Raw genomic sequence first — 18289 nt, forward strand, 5'->3', positions numbered from 1 at the left:
ACACTTAAATACTGCTTTTCGACATAGTTGCCATTTAAATTAAGGCACTTATCGTAGCGATGGACGAGCTTGGAAATTCCTTCGTCGTAAAATTCGGCCGCCTGCGCCTTCAACCACGTGGTTACCTCGTCTTGAAGCTGTGCGTCGTCATCAAAAAGCTGCATAGCCAACCACTTCTTCATCGCTGGGAATAAGTGGAAGTCGCTCGGTGCCAGGTCGGGACTGTACGGCGGTTGAGGAAACAAATCCCTCTTAAAAGATTCGAGAACTTCACGAGTGGCATTTGCCGTGTGGGTCCGGGCGTTGTGAATCAGCAAGATCTTTGAGCCCAACTTTCCCCTGCGCTTGTTTTGTATTGCTCTTCTGAGGTTGTGCGGAGTTTGGCAATACCTTTGAGAGTTTATTGTAGTGCCTCGTTCCAGGAAATCCACAAAATAACACCTTTTCTGTCCCAAAAGAAGAGGTAAGTGTGGCTTTCATCTGTATATAATTAAAAAAATTCCAATACTTTATTTATTTTTAATTCCAAAACGTAATGTACTTTGTGGATAGTCCCCGTATGATCACCGTATCACAAATAGAGAGTCAGCATTACCGTGAAACGAAGCAGAATTCTGCATTAAAGTATCGCATATACACACCAGTTCAGTCTGTGATAGTATGACTTTTGGCATCAAGAAAGTGAGGATTTTTGCAAACCATCACCAGACAGAAATCACGATCCGGCATTGTGCTCACACTGACACATTCAAATCCACTGTTGTGTAGACTGTAGCTAATGAGGAACAATGTAGCTGCTGGTGCGATGGCTTCACTTCACCTGCAAGGAAATAGTCAAAAACTATTAGTTCAGCGTGTATACACTATTTTCGGACTTATTTACTGTTTATCGCCATCATCACCATCACCATTGCCACTAACACTTACATCACTCATTTTACTAATGTTTGAAGCTTCTCTTGATGTCCTTCCGTGTTTGTGATTTAAAAATTGCGTTGTTTTGAAACCACCACCCAAAAAACATGGAGACAGATCTTAAAATCCTCAGAGAATGCAACATTCTCTGTATGTGGTAGGCAGTTCTCTACTGTAACTACCTACCACATACAAAAAGCAATAATACAAGCAAAGAGAGTTACGAATCAAAATACAACACTGTCCAACAAAACACTGTTTCGAACACTCAATGAACTATACAGAGGCCCCTCGCCACATAAAACATAACAATCTGAACAAGTAAGCAGCGATAATAGCATACACGTCTCACTGAGAAACAAGCCGGAAGTTTGTGAACTTTGTGAAAGCGCAAGTGAGGTGAACCAGTGAGCCAAAATTTCGTAAAAAAAAAAAGAAAGAAAGAAACTGTGTGGAAACAGTGCATTGAGTAGCACCTGATCGAGACACCAGAGACACGCAACGTGGCGGAAAGTGTAAGAACAGAAACGCACGTAACCTCTACCCACGAAACTGTTCTTCACAAACACGCAGTAATTTTCTTCGTGGCTAGTTTTTAGATGACAAGCTGTCAAAAAAACGACAAAAAAGAGCATAAAATCTGGTTTATAATGATGCAGTATATTTAGCGATGTAATTTTAAGGTGAGTGTCGAAACAAAACAAAGCAAATTCCACATATTGCACATCTTAGGCCTACAACACTTAAATTATTATAAATTTAATACTCTACTTTACAGAAACAAAAATTGGACCCACAGAAGATGATACATGTCTCGGTAAGGATAAAAGTAAACTAATCGTGTTTGCATATGACTGATTTTCAAAAAACCCAATATACATCATTGTTGTCTTGCAGTTGGGAGTATTGCCATTCACTTGAACATCTTTTTCCGTTTGAGAGTTCTCACACAACTGAATGAGTGACTTATCAACCACCTTAAATATGTGTAATTTTACAGCAAGTATCCAACTGTGAAACATAAAAAAAATATGCCATCTTTTCTTTTTTTCTGGTACAAAAGGCAAATACAGTGCCATCGCATTGCTGTAATTCATGCAAAATTAATATGCTTACGATCTTTCACGCTGAATTCGATAAATGCAAACTGTCAGTAATTGTTGTTAACATGTGTGAGGGTAGTGAGTACGTATTGAGGGTTATGACCGCCGGTGTAGCTGCACGCACTTTGGACACGGGCATTAATTTGCTCTTAAAGGAGGCTAGTGGCTACACTTAATCGGGGAATTCCACTCCTCTGCTTAGTCCATATATCCTACATATTATCTAACTAACTATGTGTCACAGCGGTTAGCTAGACTACTGTGGTTTTGTATGAGAAAATGAGAGGAACTTGTTACTACTTACTACATGTAATCTGAAATCTAAAAAGTTGTGTAAAACACTTCTAGTCATTTATAAGAAACTTACAGAATGATGTCATAGTATGAACATTACCAATTATTATTTGTTTCTTACACAACTTACACCATCTGCTTGCAACTTATAGTTTCACATAGATTTTACTGGTTCCCTCATACTTTAATACTGATTGTTTTGAAGGATAGGCATTACTAGAAACTTTATGATGTAAACTTACTGTGTCAGATTGATAACCCTCCTTTCTCAAACTTCGTTGCGATAGTCGTAAAAAGAGAGAAAGAAAGAAATAATTTCTCAGTGTATTAGTTTTTGTTTCTTAGAAAAATATATGTAATCACCGCAGCTTAGTAGATTGGTCAGATTCTGGTAATTAAACTATTTTTGTTTAGGAAGCGAACGCCTTACGCACTAGGCCTTGCTAGCTATGAGTATTGATCAACTCTTATTTTGCATCTGAATGCTGGTTATCGTCAGAGATTGCAGCTGTGTGTGTTTCTTATCCACATGGTGAGCATGTGAGTGAGTTGCTATTCTGTTATTCTGCGCAACGGATTAATCTGAGATGTACCCTTTACCCTGTGGCTCCTGCAAGATGCAATTTCCACCCCCACACTCTCACAGAAGTCAGACAGACGCCCCTCACGTTCTAAAGAGAAATGCCTGAAAAACTTTCAGCAATAAATATGTTCTAGAGTCGTCCACTGTAAGGAAATGACAAAAAAACTCACAAAATTTCTTACGTAACTAGTGGGATACTTGGGTGCTGGAGTAGTGCTAGTTAGTGTAAGAAAAACATGAAACTAACGAAAATTATTGTTTATTTTGCAAAAATTTTCAGAAATCACAATGGCACTTTTAGTTATGAACTGAACAAGTTACTTCGGAATGTGAAGTTACCTCTCAAGGATAGGATTCGCTAATGAAATTTCTATAAAAAGTTTAAGATCGACTTGGCAGAATGGCTGAGAGCCGTTCCTATTCAACTTGAATAATTATCCGTTAGAATGTTGCTAGGTACAGTTGAGGCTGTCGTGTGTGAAATGCAGTGGAGTGTACTGTTGTGGAGGAAATATGGGGCTCGCAAGAGCTGTAGCACACAATACCGTAAGCTGCGATGACTGCTGTGTGCACCGCTCGCTGATGACAAATAAGATAACTCTCGTTCTATCTGGATTGACCTACGCCTTGATGAAGTCAATTAGTCCTATTCGGCCCTAGCCTAAATATTGGCGTGGTATGCCCGTCAGATACCCAGTCCACCGCGATGCCACTCGAAAATTCTCTTGCAGACGTTTAACTACACTCCTGGAAATGGAAAAAAGAACACATTGACACCGGTGTGTCAGACCCACCATACTTGCTCCGGACACTGCGAGAGGGCTGTACAAGCAATGATCACACGCACGGCACAGCGGACACACCAGGAATCGCGGTGTTGGCCGTCGAATGGCGCTAGCTGCGCAGCATTTGTGCACCGCCGCCGTCAGTGTCAGCCAGTTTGCCGTGGCATACGGAGCTCCATCGCAGTCTTTAACACTGGTAGTATGCCGCGACAGCGTGGACGTGAACCGTATGTGCAGTTGACGGACTTTGAGCGAGGGCGAATAGTGGGCATGCTGGAGGCCGGGTGGACGTACCGCCGATTTGCTCAACACGTGGGGCGTGAGGTCTCCACAGTACATCGATGTTGTCGCCAGTGGTCGGCGGAAGGTGCACGTGCCCGTCGACCTGGGAGCGGACCGCAGCGACGCACGGATGCACGCCAAGACCGTAGGATCCTACGCAGTGCCGTAGGGGACCGCACCGCCACTTCCCAGCAAATTAGGGACACTGTTGCTCCTGGGGTATCGGCGAGGACCATTCGCAACCGTCTCCATGAAGCTGGGCTACGGTCCCGCACACCGTTAGGCCATCTTCCGCTCACGCCCCAACATCGTGCAGCCCGCCTCCAGTGGTGTCGCGACATGCGTGAATGGAGGGACGAATGGAGACGTGTCGTCTTCAGCGATGAGAGTCGCTTCTGCCTTGGTGCCAATGATGGTCATATGCGTGTTTGGCGCCGTGCAGGTGAGCGCCGCAATCAGGACTGCATACGACCGAGGCACACAGGGCCAACACCCGGCATCATGGTGTGGGGAGCGATCTCCTATACTGGCCGTACACCTATGGTGATCGTCGAGGAGACACTGAATAGTGCACGGTACATCCAAACCGTCATCGAACCCATCGTTCTACCATTCCTAGACCGCCAAGGGAATTTGCTGTTCCAACAGGACAATGCACGTCCGCTTGTATCCCGTGCCACCCAACGTGCTCTAGAAGGTGTAAGTCAACTACCCTGGCCAGCAAGATCTCCGGATCTGTCCCCCATTGAGCATGTTTGGGACTGGATGAAGCGTCGTCTCACGCGGTCTGCACGTCCAGCACGAACGCTGATCCAACTGAGGCGCCAGGTGGAAATGGCATGGCAAGCCGTTCCACAGGACTACATCCAGCATCTCTACGATCGTCTCCATGGGAGAATAGCAGCCTGCATTGCTTCGAAAGATGGATATACACTGTACTAGTGCCGACATTGTGCATGCTCTGTTGCCTGTGTCTATGTGCCTGTGGTTCTGTCAGTGTGATCATGTGATGTATCTGACCCCAGGAATGTGTCAATAAAGTTTCCCCTTCCTGGGACAATGAATTAACGGTGTTCTTATTTCAATTTCTAGGAGTGTATAACTCTGTCCATTCACACCGCACAGTAAGTGTGGCAGCCAACACAGTGAACAACGCTTCATCGCATCTCGTTACGTGTTCTCGCTCCAAGAGCGACAACGGAACGGTCCCTCTCCACGCGAGATGTGAAGGGGTATATCTTTCGGTCTCTTCCATTACTCCTTCAGCTCAAGGCGTCAGAGATATCGTCTGCCAATCAGCATTGCTCGTCTAAAACTGGAGAATGACGTTTCGTTTAAGGCGACCAATCCGGAAATCTGTAGCATCGTCTTTTGGCGTTTGCTGTCTCCCTGTGAAAATCTCTGAAACTGCGTGCTATATTAGTAAAGAGTGCTTAGATTGGGCGCTCACACAAAGTGTAGCGGAATTTGCTTTTAAGCCGAACACGGGGTCGTTCTTCCCTTTCACTGGGGCACACGGTATCCGCTCGACGTAGATAGCTCCCTGGGAAAACCTCTGAAGGGCGTGCGGTGTTTTCCTCTCCCGAACTAAAAACTTCTGTGACCGTCGTGTCTTGAATGTGTGTGTGTACGCCAGCCTCGAGTATTTCAACCACGGTGCGCACTTACTATTTATTAGTCATTTGCATATCGTTTACGTTAATTCACACAATATTGACTTTATCTTATCGAGTTTGGGTTCGACTGATGCGTGTTGATGTGCGGAATATGCTTGTGAGGACGGAATATGCAAGCAATGAAGGTTTGGAGACCACAAAGTCTTACCACATGCAAGGCAGTTGGTACAACGGCAATTACAAAGGTACACCTTTGTGAGAGACGCTACCTCGTGACCATTTCCCGCTTATAGCTGTGGCTATATCTATCTTTACAACCGGGCACTTTTCTACATATGCTAGAGACCTTCAGTGGGGTGTCTGAGGTTGCCGCAGGAGCAGCGGAGGTGGCTGCTGCAGCAGAGGTGGGGGAGGGGATGGAGACCGGGACGGCAGTGATGGACACAGCTACAGCTGCTGGAGACTCGTGCCTGTGAGTACTGAGTCTTGGCAAGTAGCAATAGTTCATGTGGGCGATATCCAGAGAGCTGTGGCTATAAGAATTTGAATGGCAGAAGAGGGATGGGGTAAAAAATAAGGACAATTTTGTAGGAAATACTATCTTTTTATTTATATAAACCTACATTGAAACTTCATGGCAGATTAAAACTGTGTGCCCGACCGAGACTCGAACTCGGGACCTTTGCCTTTCGCGGGCAAGTGCTCTACCAACTGAGCTACCGAAGCACGACTCACGGCCGGTACTCACAGCTTTACTTCTACCAGTTCCTCGCCTCCTACCTTCCAAACTTTACAGAAGCTCTCCTGCGAACCATGCAGAACTAGCACTCCTGAAAGAAAGTATATTGCGGAGACATGGCTTAGCCACAGCCTGGGGGATGTTTCCAGAATGAGATTTTCACTCTGCAGCGGAGTGTGCGCTGATATGAAACTTCCTGGCAGATTAAAACTGTGTGCCCGACCGAGACTCGAACTCGGGACCTTTGCCTTTCACGGGCAAGTGCTCTACCAACTGAGCTACCGAAGCACGACTCACGGCCGGTACTCACAGCTTTACTTCTACCAGTTCCTCGCCTCCTACCTTCCAAACTTTACAGAAGCTCTCCTGCGAACCATGCAGAACTAGCACTCCTGAAAGAAAGTATATTGCGGAGACATGGCTTAGCCACAGCCTGGGGGATGTTTCCAGAATGAGATTTTCACTCTGCAGCGGAGTGTGCGCTGATATGAAACTTCCTGGCAGATTAAAACTGTGTGCCCGACCGAGACTCGAACTCGGGACCTTTGCCTTTCGCGGGCAAGTGCTCTACCAACTGAGCTACCGAAGCACGACTCACGGCCGGTACTCACAGCTTTACTTCTACCAGTTCCTCGCCTCCTACCTTCCAAACTTTACAGAAGCTCTCCTGCGAACCATGCAGAACTAGCACTCCTGAAAGAAAGTATATTGCGGAGACATGGCTTAGCCACAGCCTAGGGGATGTTTCCAGAATGAGAAGGTAGGAGACGGATACTGGCAGAAGTAAAGCTGTGAGTACCGGACGTGAGTCGTGCTTCGGTAGCTCAGTTGGTAGAGCACTTGCCCGCGAAAGGCAAAGGTCCCGAGTTCGAGTCTCGGTCGGGCACACAGTTTTAATCTGCCAGGAAGTTTCATATCAGCGCACACCCCGCTGCAGAGTGAAAATCTCATTCTATTAACGTACATTAATTGTCACAATTCTCTTACGTTGATTCTGCTCTCCAGTATCTTCCAAATAATGGTTTGTATATGCCTTACAATGACAAAAGGGGCTCTGAGCACTATGGGACTCAACATCTGAGGTCACCAGTCCCCTAGAACTTAGAACTACTTAAACCTAACTAACCTAAGGACATCACACACATCCATGCCCCAGGCAGGATTCGAACCAGCGAGCGTAGCGGCAGCGCGCTTCCAGACTGAAGCGCCTAGAACCGCTCGGCCACACTGGCCCGCCTTAAAATGACCACGTAGTCTTCAACCCTATAGTAACAACAGAGTGTTTGGTGAGGACAGGTCATTATTTTATACAGTGATAGTATAAGTACTTCTGAAGAAAATTTTTATATGAACCTAGGTTCGTTAGGGAGGTATTGGTGTTGAAAGGAACTTTAATTCTGCAAGACTGATGTGCAAAACGTGAACGTATACGCAACACAACTGGACCGTAACGTGATTTTCTTGCAAACAATGCAACAATGCCTCACGTCTACAGTAATGGGGAATACGCAGATATGGTGTATGTTTATGGCTTCTGCGACGGCAGGGGCTACCGCTGCAAGAGAAGAAGACCACAGGCGCTTTCGGACTCGACGATTATCTGATAGCAGGTTATTTACCAAAGTGTTTATCACTCAGCGTGCAACAGGCTGTCTTCCAACTAGACATTTTTCATCCGAGCGTGCACGTCAGCAAACATTGCAAGAACAGGAAGAAATTATCGCAAGTGTTGAGCGAAGTCTCAGTACGAGCATACGAAGAATGTACCTGCGTATGAATGTCCCACAGGCACATGTATGGGAAACGTTGCATGCGGAGAACCTGTCTCCATTTCACATACAGCACTTCCAAAATCTCCACGTTGGCGACAATGCCCAACGACTTCAATTCTGTTACTGGGTAATTGAGAAAAGTCTTTTTCTTCAATACATACTATTCACTGACGAAGCTCAGTTTTCACGACATTGAACAAACAACTATGGCAATAATCAGCGATGGTCACGGCAAAAAAAAAAGGAAGACAGAAAACACGCTACAGTTCGTAGCAATTTCGAAGTTCGTTTTGCCATAAGTGTCTGGTGCGGCATGATCGGTAACCTTTTGATAGGTCCATTTATTATCAGTTAGCGGTTGGCGGGAGAGAGGTGCCTGCATTGTTTGGAAAATTCATTTGTGGAACTATTGCAAGACGTTCCTTTAGCCAAGCGAACTGGAATGTACTTTGAACATGGCAGTGCCCCTGCACATGTTACCTTACGTGTGAGGGACCATCTCAACCGCAACTACCCTAATCGCTGGATTGGCCGTGGTGGTGCTGTTAACAGGCCTCCAAGATCACCTAACCTTAAACCTTTAGATTTATGTTGATGGGGTTGGATGAATTTAGAGACGCAGAATGTGAAGGTAAATACACAAGAAGAACTGCTTCGTCGCAATATGGACGCTGCTGAATTGATTAGGAACCAACCACAGGCAGTTGAACAAGCAACAAAACATGCCAGCGCTGGAGCGCAAAAGTGCACTGACGTTCATGGTGGGATATTCGAACCTGTTTCGTGAACTGTACAACATCTGTACGATAAGTGTTAAAGCCGTTTGTAAAAGACGTGGTACGTCTTTTTAAACTGAATATATGGAACATGCCTGTTGTAATGCAAAGTAAATAAACATTGTAGAAAATGTGTAACATAAATATACTTCTCTGTAACATTGTTTTCAAGAAAAGCACGTTACAGTCCAGTTGTGTTGCGTATATGTTCACGTTGTGCACATCAATTTTGAAGAACTGATGTTCCTTTCACTAGCCATACCTTCCTAACGAAGCATTCACAGACCTATTTTCATACAACATTTTTTGTTCAGAATTACTTATACTACCGCTGTGTAAAATATTGACCATTCCTCCTCAAACATGCTATATACCTAGCTTTTCTGTCCATAAATTCAATTTCTTACCGACTTCATGCTTATAGGACTTACAATAGATTGTGGACTTCGGGCCTGCATCCATTTAGAAATTTACACACTATTCTAATTTATTCATATTTATACTATAGCGACGAAAAAACTTCACAAAGTCATAGTATGCACCTCTAACGTATGAATGCCAGTTGCTCAGTTGGTCTGAATGGGTCGCTCATGTACAGTACAGGCCATGCGAATGACCAACAGTATTCTGTTTTATGTAAATGTGCATGTCGCTGAAGTTAATTCCAGCACTGCTTCTCCATACACATAAACCGTCCTCCCAAACATATGGGGATCAGCTGATGCATAGGATACTCGGTCCTCATCCTGTTCTGAATGTACTCTGCCATGCTGCAAAAATGTTGCCATTTGTAACATAAATACTGCACTCTAGTACCAGCATGTTGAAGGTTCACTACATCTAATACTACATCAAAAGCACTGTCGGGTTCTAGGCCTACATCCTCAAGTTTTGATTCACCAGCAATCAGATCACATAGGCTGGCGAATAGCAGCATTCTTATGGCAACTGAGGCTGCTGCTGCTGCTACATGTGTGGTGGTGGTGGTGTAGAACAGTCCGATAAATCAGGATGATCAGCTGTGGCGGCACGGAAAATGGTAGTTCCAACTCATCTAGCAGTTCTGCTAGGACTCATCAAAGGAATATTGCGATGTCGGAAAATTAATAACAAAACAGTGTTAAGAAATATATTAATACACATATATTAATCATTTTAATAACGTTAATAGTGGATTGACAAATTTTTACTATTTCCGGATCTGTTTCCTTATTATTCTGTTTAATGGAATTGGGTACTGCTGCTGCTTTTTCATGATCTTTTCACTATGACGTACTAACCTCAAATGATGGGAATCGTGCAGTCAAGTTTTATAATAAAAAAGGCGAGGGGAGAGGCAACTTGATCCCTATTTGTCCAAGAGTACCCCACCCTTTTTAAGTAAGGTGAGGGTGTGGGGGTTGGGGTGTCCACTGGGGTAGGCGGGTGTATTCGACCTAAAATATATTTCACGCAATTGCCTCAGGTGTAATATGATACGCCAGAAGTCTTATTGTATCACCAGAAGTATTAGTTTGTCTTATCACTGACCTTAAATTGGGAAGTACAGCTGGTACTGCAACTCTACTTTGACTTTTTTTTTGTCACATGCTACTTCCACCCCTTTATGCAGTGGTATGTAGTCACTAATGTATACATTAAATACAGACGGCGAGACCACTGATTCTTGTGGGATTGCTCGATTTACGGTTTCTGTTGCTGATCTTTTACTTTATTTGGCGATAAATATACAGGGTGGTCCATTGATAGTAACCCGGCCAAATATCTCTCGAAATAAGCATCAAACGAAAAAACACTATAAAGAACGTATCTCGTCTAGCTTGGAGGGGGAAACCAGATGGCGCTATGAGTGGCCCGCTAGTTGCGTTGCCATAGGTCAAACGGATATCAACTGCGGTTCTTTAAATTTTTCGCTTTTTGATAGATGGCCCTGTAATAGTCACAAACGTGTAAGTACATGGTATCATGTAACATACCGCCAGTGCGAACGGTATTTGCTTCGCGATACATTACCCGTGTTAAAATGGACCGTTTACTAACTGCGGAAAAGGTCGACATCGTGTTGATGTATGGCTATTGTGATCAAAATGCCCAACGGGCGTGTGCTATGTATGCTGCTCGGTATCCTGGACGACACCATCCAAGTGTCCGGACCGTTCACCGGATAGTTATGTTATTTAAGGAAACAGGTAGGGTTCAACCACATGTGAAACGTCAACCACGACCTGCAACAAACGATGACGCACAAGTAGGTGTTTGAGCTGCTGCCGCGGCTAATCCGCAAATCTGTAGCAGACAAACTGCGCGAGAATCAGGAATCTCAAAAACGTCTGTGTTGAGAATGCTACATCAACATCGATTGCAAAAAATGGTTCGAATTGCTCTGAGCACTATGGGACTTAACTTCTGAGGTCATCAGTCCCCTATAACTTAGAACTACTTAAACCTAACAAACCTAAGGGCATCACACACATCCATACCCGAGGCAGGATGTAGCGCCTAGAACCGCTCGGCCACCACGGCCGGCCATCGATTGCACCAGTACCATATTTCTATGCACCAGGAAATGCATGGCGACGACTTTGAACGTCGTGTAGAGTTCTGCCACTGGGCACAAGAGAAATTACGGGACGATGACAGATTTTTTGTCACGCGTTCTATTTAGCGACGAAGCGTCATTCACCAACAGCGGTAACGTAAACCGGCATAATATGGTATATCGGTCAACGGAAAATGCACGATGGCTGCGACAAGTGGAACGTCAGCGACCTTGGATGGTTAATGTATGGTACGACATTATAGGAGGAAAGATAATTGACCCTCATTTTATCGACGGCAATCTAAATAATGCAATGTATGCTGATTTCCTACGTAATGTTCTACCGATGTTACTACAAGATGTTTACTGCATGACAGTATGGCGATGTACTTCCAACATGATGGATGTCCGGCACATACCTCGCGTGCGGTTGAAGCGGTACTGAGTATCAAATTTCATGGCAGGTGGATTGGTCGTCGAAGCACCATACCGTGTCCCGTACGTTCAACGGATCTGACGTCACCGGATTTCTTTCTGTGGGGAAAGTTGAAGGATACGTGCTATCATGATCCACTGACAACGCCTGAAAACATACGACAGCGCATTGACAATGCATGTGCGAACATTAGCGAACAACTCGCAGTTGCCAAATGCATTGAGGTTGACGGACATTATTTTGAGCATTTATAGCATTAATGTGGTATTTACAGGTAATCACGCTGTAACAGCATGCGTTCTCAGAAATGATTCGTTTATAAAGGTACATGTATTACATTGGAACCACCGAAATAAAATGTTCAAACATACCTACGTTCTGTATTTTAATTTAAAAAACCTACCTGTTACCAACGGTTCGTCTAAAATTGTGAGCCATGTGTTTGTGACTATTACAGCGCTATCTATCACAAAGCGAAAAGAGTGGTCCAACTAAACCATTCATATTTCTTTACGTACTAAATATGAAATTGGGGTTCCTAATTAAAAAAAAAAGAACCAGTTGACATCTGTTTGAAGTATGGCAGCGCCATCTAGCGGGCCAACCATAGCGCCATTCTGGTTTCCCCCTTCAAACTAGACAAGTTTCGGTCTTTGTAGTTTTTTCGTTTGACGCTTGTTTCGTGAGATATTTGGCCCGGTCACGATCAATGGACCACCCTGTATATCTGCTCATATGGAAGTTATCGGTAATTTTAACCAAGTAGCCGGGGATTATGGTTTTCCTCACTAGTTTCAGAATCAGTTTGTCCCTCCAGACTTTGTCGTAGGCTTTTGTCCATTCCTTTAATACAGCAGTCTTCGATGTGGACATATTAATATTGGTTATGGTAGTTTCAGTTAGTCTCCGGTTTTCTGCTGATTAGTCCCCTTGTGATTCAGAACTGTAACAGTCTAGCTGTTTTGTCTTTAGTCAGTGGTTGTTCGATTCATTTTAGAGTATTTTTTTAGTACTTTGCTCGCAGTTCTTGAAACACTAATCGCTCTTCTGTCTTAGCTCTTTTTCATGTTTATGTATATTGTGTACTAGTTTCCATCTTTCAGGAAAATAGTTAAATTTTACAAATTTGCATATAGTCCTTTTTAGAAGTTCTAATGGAATACTTAGTTGTTATTTGAGCTGTTCATGGGTTATTTTGTTCTTAATTAGAGCTGAATTACTTATCTTGTTTTGAAATATGTGAATAATTTCAAATGGTGTCGTTGAAAAAGATACATTGACAGTGTGTATGTTATCAATTCTGTCACTGTATGCTTGTTGGCAAATGCTTCTGGAATCAGGTATAGGATTGAAAAAGAATTCTGATTTTATAAATCCTTCCACTTCATGGCCATGGTGCAGTGGGGAAAAAAAGTCTGGGTTGCAAAAATAGCAAAAAACTTTATTGACGCGTTTCGAAGTTTTAGGCATCTTCAGAAATTCTACATTGGAAAAATGCATGAAAACAGATTAGGGGTGTGGTCCTACCAGCATAAGAAGGCGGTAAAACCTTAGTTGAAATATTATAAAGACATCAGAGTGAAGGCGGAGTTACTTTTGGAATTACGGGTAACGCATTAGTTATATATAGTCGAAACTTTAGTGTGCCCCTGAAATGCAAAAGTAAAAGAATTTTTAAAAACGTCGCCTTAGACTCAACAGCAGAGTTGCATATTGGTAGTGGAGGCGTGAATGATGCGCTGATCTTTAACTTCGGAGTAGGCGTGCAGCTATGCTCAGATTAGCCCACAATTGCTAGGAGCAACGTGATGATGGGATACGAAGGGGAAGATTACCAACAACAAAATTATGCAACATATGAAGGTAAGACTCTCCCGTTGCAGTCTGATCATTAAAAAAATGTGGACCAACTACTCGAATTACCGCACCATACATTAAATGTCTGAGGCGGTCGAATACGCTCTCGTAGTTCATGCAGATTGTCTGTACACCAAAATAATGTAACTGTGCTTATTTACGTTACCCGTGACACGTGGCTTCATGTAACGCAAGGAATACATCATAAGAGTCAACCTGCTTCATTTCTAATATGATTTCTGCACCTCGTACGTGAGCAACTTTATCAGCATCGGATAGGGTCTGTATCATGCGAGACTGATACGGCTCCATTCCTAGATCGAGGCGGAAAGTTCTTGAGACACCCGTCTGTACGATTCCCAGTGCCGACCACATTCTTAACTTTCCTCGGCTCCTAACCATTGCGCCTTGAACGTCTGTGATGTTATCATCGGTTTGAGTGCTTCTTGGACGTCCGTTGTTTCCTTTAGAGTCACTGGACACAGACTCGGTGAGCACAAATTTTTCTTGCAGTCTACGGATGGTGTGAAACGGCACGGAGGCTCCTTATGAAACAACTGCCGATATTTCTTCTTACTCTTGGGGGTGACCCAAATGCTTCCATCCAAGTTGCTGCCTTTCTCAAGTTGTTACCTTCTTCTTTCTTCCAAAGTTAATAGGGTGGCCGTTTCTAATCTGCACCAAAAGAAAATTTAAAATTTTGTGTCACCATATGAGTGGCAACATTTAATTGGAAAAAAATCCTGTATTCCATTTTTTCTGAACTAATGGTTAATATTTGTTTCTGATATTCTCCGTGCAACTTTCTTACCCTGACTTGGTCATCCACAAAGAATGCGAAGTGAAGAGACTGTTACCAACTACAGGCACACACTTGCTATGGCAGAAACGTTTCTGTAACCATATGATAGAATTCAATAATACACTACCGGCCATTAAAATTCCTACACCTAGAAGATGACGTGCTACAACGCGAAACTTAACCGACAGCCAGAAGACGCTGTGTATGCAAATGATTAGCTTTTCAGAACATTCACACAACGTTGGCGCCAGTGGCGACACCTACAAATCGCTGACATGAGCAAAGTTTCCAACCGATTTCTCATACACAAACAGCAGTTGACTGGCGTTGACTGGTGAAACGTTGTTGTGATGCCTCGTCTAAGGAGGAGAAATGCCTACCATCACGTTTCCGACTTCGATAAAGGTCGGATTGTAGCCTATTGCGATTGCGGTTTATCGTATCGCGATATTGCTGATCGCGTTGGTCCAGATCCAATGACTGTTAGCAGAATATGGAATCGGTGGGTTCAGGGGGGTAATACGGAACGCCGTGCTGGATCCCAGCGGCCTCGTATCACTGGCAGTCGAGATGACAGGCGTCTTATCCGGATGGCTGTAATGGATCGTGCAGCCACGTCTCGATCTCTGAGTCAACAGATGTGCACGAACAGTTCGACGACGTTTGCAGCAGCATGTACTATGTACTATTAGCTCGGAGAACACGGCTGCCGTTACCCTTGACGCTGCATCACAGGCAGGAGCGCCTGCGATGATGTACTCAACGACGAAAGTGGGTGCACGAATGGCAAGACGTCATTTTTTCAGATGAATCCAGGTTCTCTTTACAGCATCATGATGGTCGCATCCGTGTTTGGCGACATCGCGGTGAACGCACATTGGAAGCGTGTATTGGTCATCGCCATACTGGCGTATCACCCGGCGACATGGTATGAGGTGCCATTGGTTACACGTCTCGGTTACCTCTTGTTCGCATTGATGGCACTTTGAATAGTAGACGTTACATTTCAGATTTGTTACGACCCGTGGCTCTACCGTTTATTCGATCCCTGCGAAACCCTACATTTCAGCAGGATAATGCACGACCGGATGTTCCAGGTCCTGTACGGGCCTTTCTGGATACGGAAAATGTTCGACTGCTGCCCTGGCCAGCACATTCTCCAGATCTCTCACCAATTGAAAACGTCTGGTCAATGATAGCCGAGCAACTGGCTCGTCTCAATACGCCAGTCACTACTCTTGATGAACTGTGGTATCGTGTTGAAGCTGCCTGGGCAGCTGTACCTGTACACGCCATCCAAACTCTGTTTGACTCAATGCCCAGGCGTACCAAGGCCGTTATTGTGGTCAAAGGTGGTTGTTCTGGGTACTGACTTCTCAGGATCTATGCACCCAAATTGCGTGAAAATGTAATCACATGTTAGTTCTAGTATAATATATTTGTCCAATGAAGGCCCGTTTATCACCTGCAATTTGTACTTGGTGTAGCAATTTTATTGGCCAGTAGTGTATTTTAAATAATTTTTGTGCTATCACGTATCCTCGTCGTAACCCTTTGGGCACTGGAATATTTCTAGATGATTGTAGAACTATATGAAGCTCTAACAGCTGAAACTCGCTCCATTCTGTAAAATTGCCTTCGACCATTTTCGAGAGAGAAGTGCTGTTATCAAATGTCTCAAAATTCCTGGCCATATTGTTCCATGAGCAGTCTTAAGAAAGAAAAGATATTAGTTACCCATGATCTTAGGATATGGAACTATTTTTGTTGTCTTTTTGCACAACCTGTAATTCGATTCTTGGCTTCGAAATGTTCCCATTCAATCTAGAGATTGGACTTGTATATGTATAAAATTTTCCATTCCTATGGTAATTCCCGCCCCCTTCCCCATAGGAAGCAACTACAAACATAGGCCATCCATTGCAGAAATTTATCTGCTCCGCTTATGAAAAATTCGATGGGAAATCCAACTGGACATGAAGCTCGTTCATCCTACATAGTCGTAAGCGGTTTCCCTTCAGACTCTTACAGGTATAATTATTTCTCTTACTTCCTAAGATAACTCAGAGCTACACAACTAATCCTTATTTTTTACAAAGACTTCGGTACCGTCTACAGTAAAAAGATTCCCATAACACCTCCTCCAATCTTCCTTTGAAATTAAGCTTCCTGTTCTATTTCGTTTTACAGATTTCAGAGTTCTCCATATTTTACTGCTCCACCTACCTCCAATATACTGATCAATATGTCTCAATCTGGTGTCATCCACGTCATTCCTTACATTTCTGTCTGCTATATTCCCCACTGCCCTGTTTTCTTTGTTCTGGTACACTGGTAAAGTTTCAAGATTCGCATGAAACATCAGGTTTCTACGATCACCATGTACGTCATCTGGGTGTAAGTCCTTAGAGATAAGTTTCCTTAGAAACAAGCCGTAATTGTGGTGTAGACCCCTCGTCTGCTCACACACACACAGCTTACTGTATCGTGCAGCCACCTGCAGACAAAGTTGTTCTCCCTGGCTGAAGCGCCTCGCCTCGCTCCAGCTCGAGTTTCGACAGCAAAAAGCGGCCCCCACCCCCCACCCCTACCTCCTGCTGCAGGCAGTGTCGCCTCCCGCCTCCCGTCTCCCGACCCCCGCTCCAGGCAGCGCCACTTCCCGCCTCCCGCCCCCTGCGTCTCCACCACCGACGCCGCCGCCACCGCTGCTGAATAATTCCGCGCCGCGTCGCTTTTCCGTCGTTTTCTGCGACGCCCCGCTGCCGGCGCGCACCCATTAAAAATGCATTAAACATCATCTCTGGCAATTAAAACTCGACTCGTTCGTTCGTCCCCGTCCCCCGCTCCCAGCCCCCAGTCCGAAGCTCGTAGCGAACCGCGCGACATCGCAGTGGCAACAGCATTGGCGTCGGCGACGTCAGAATCGCCTTCGGCTCTGCCTTTCCTCTACCCAAAGGCTTGAGGGACATATTCCACATTCCACATGTACGAGAAACTCAGTTCCTATCGGTCGTGTAATGTAAACAAGAGTGAAAACCCGATGAAATACAGATTTGTAGGGCAATGTCTGTAGGTGCCTGCCGAGAGATTTCGCCTGATTTCATGCAACCACACATAACGCAACTGTCATGCATTTTCTTCTTCACGACAGCTCTCGGCCGCGCACTGCAGGGGCGATGAAGACGCTCCTGCAGCATTATCACCCACCATATAACCCGGACGTAACCTCCACAGATTTTCATCTCTGCTCGTTTGAACTTCTGACTATGAAGCTGGCCGCGGTGTCCTCGCCGTTCTAGGCGCGCAGTCCGGAGCCATGCGACTGCTACGGTCGCAGGTTCGAATCCTGCCTCGGGCATGGATGTGTGTGATGTCCTTAGGTTAGTTAGGTTTAAGTAGTTCTAAGTTCTAGGGGACTGATGACCACAGCAGTTGAGTCCCATAGTGCTCAGAGCCATTTTTTTTTGACTATGAAGATAACATTTTGTGGAGACAGCGAATTGCAGACCAGCATAGAGAATTGCCAGAAAGCACAGGTGACGAGTGAACCGTGATTTATTTTCAAAGAATATTCTTAAGAATTTATTTTATTTACCAGCGATCCATCAAGGACATCAACACATTTAATAACACTACGTAGTTGCCAGGGAGTAACTGATGAAATCAAAATCAAATTCCTTTTAACAAATGACAATTATATTTTCTTTAGTAGTGCCTAAAAGCATTTTTTAAAAGAAATAGATTTAAAACTATAATCAGAAAGCACCTTCTAAATATCAAAGTTACAATT

General features: G+C 44.3%; 1 non-coding gene across 1 annotated transcript; it reads right to left on the reverse strand.

Moving 5' to 3' along the window:
* Positions 1-6531: 6531 nt before the first annotated feature.
* On the reverse strand, positions 6532-6606 carry Trnas-uga (transfer RNA serine (anticodon UGA)). Its single transcript has one exon. It is a non-coding gene; the product is annotated as a tRNA-Ser (tRNA).
* Positions 6607-18289: the final 11683 nt, after the last annotated feature.

The sequence above is a fragment of the Schistocerca gregaria genome, chromosome 9 (assembly GCF_023897955.1).
Source record: "Schistocerca gregaria isolate iqSchGreg1 chromosome 9, iqSchGreg1.2, whole genome shotgun sequence".
Taxonomy (NCBI): domain Eukaryota; kingdom Metazoa; phylum Arthropoda; class Insecta; order Orthoptera; family Acrididae; genus Schistocerca; species Schistocerca gregaria.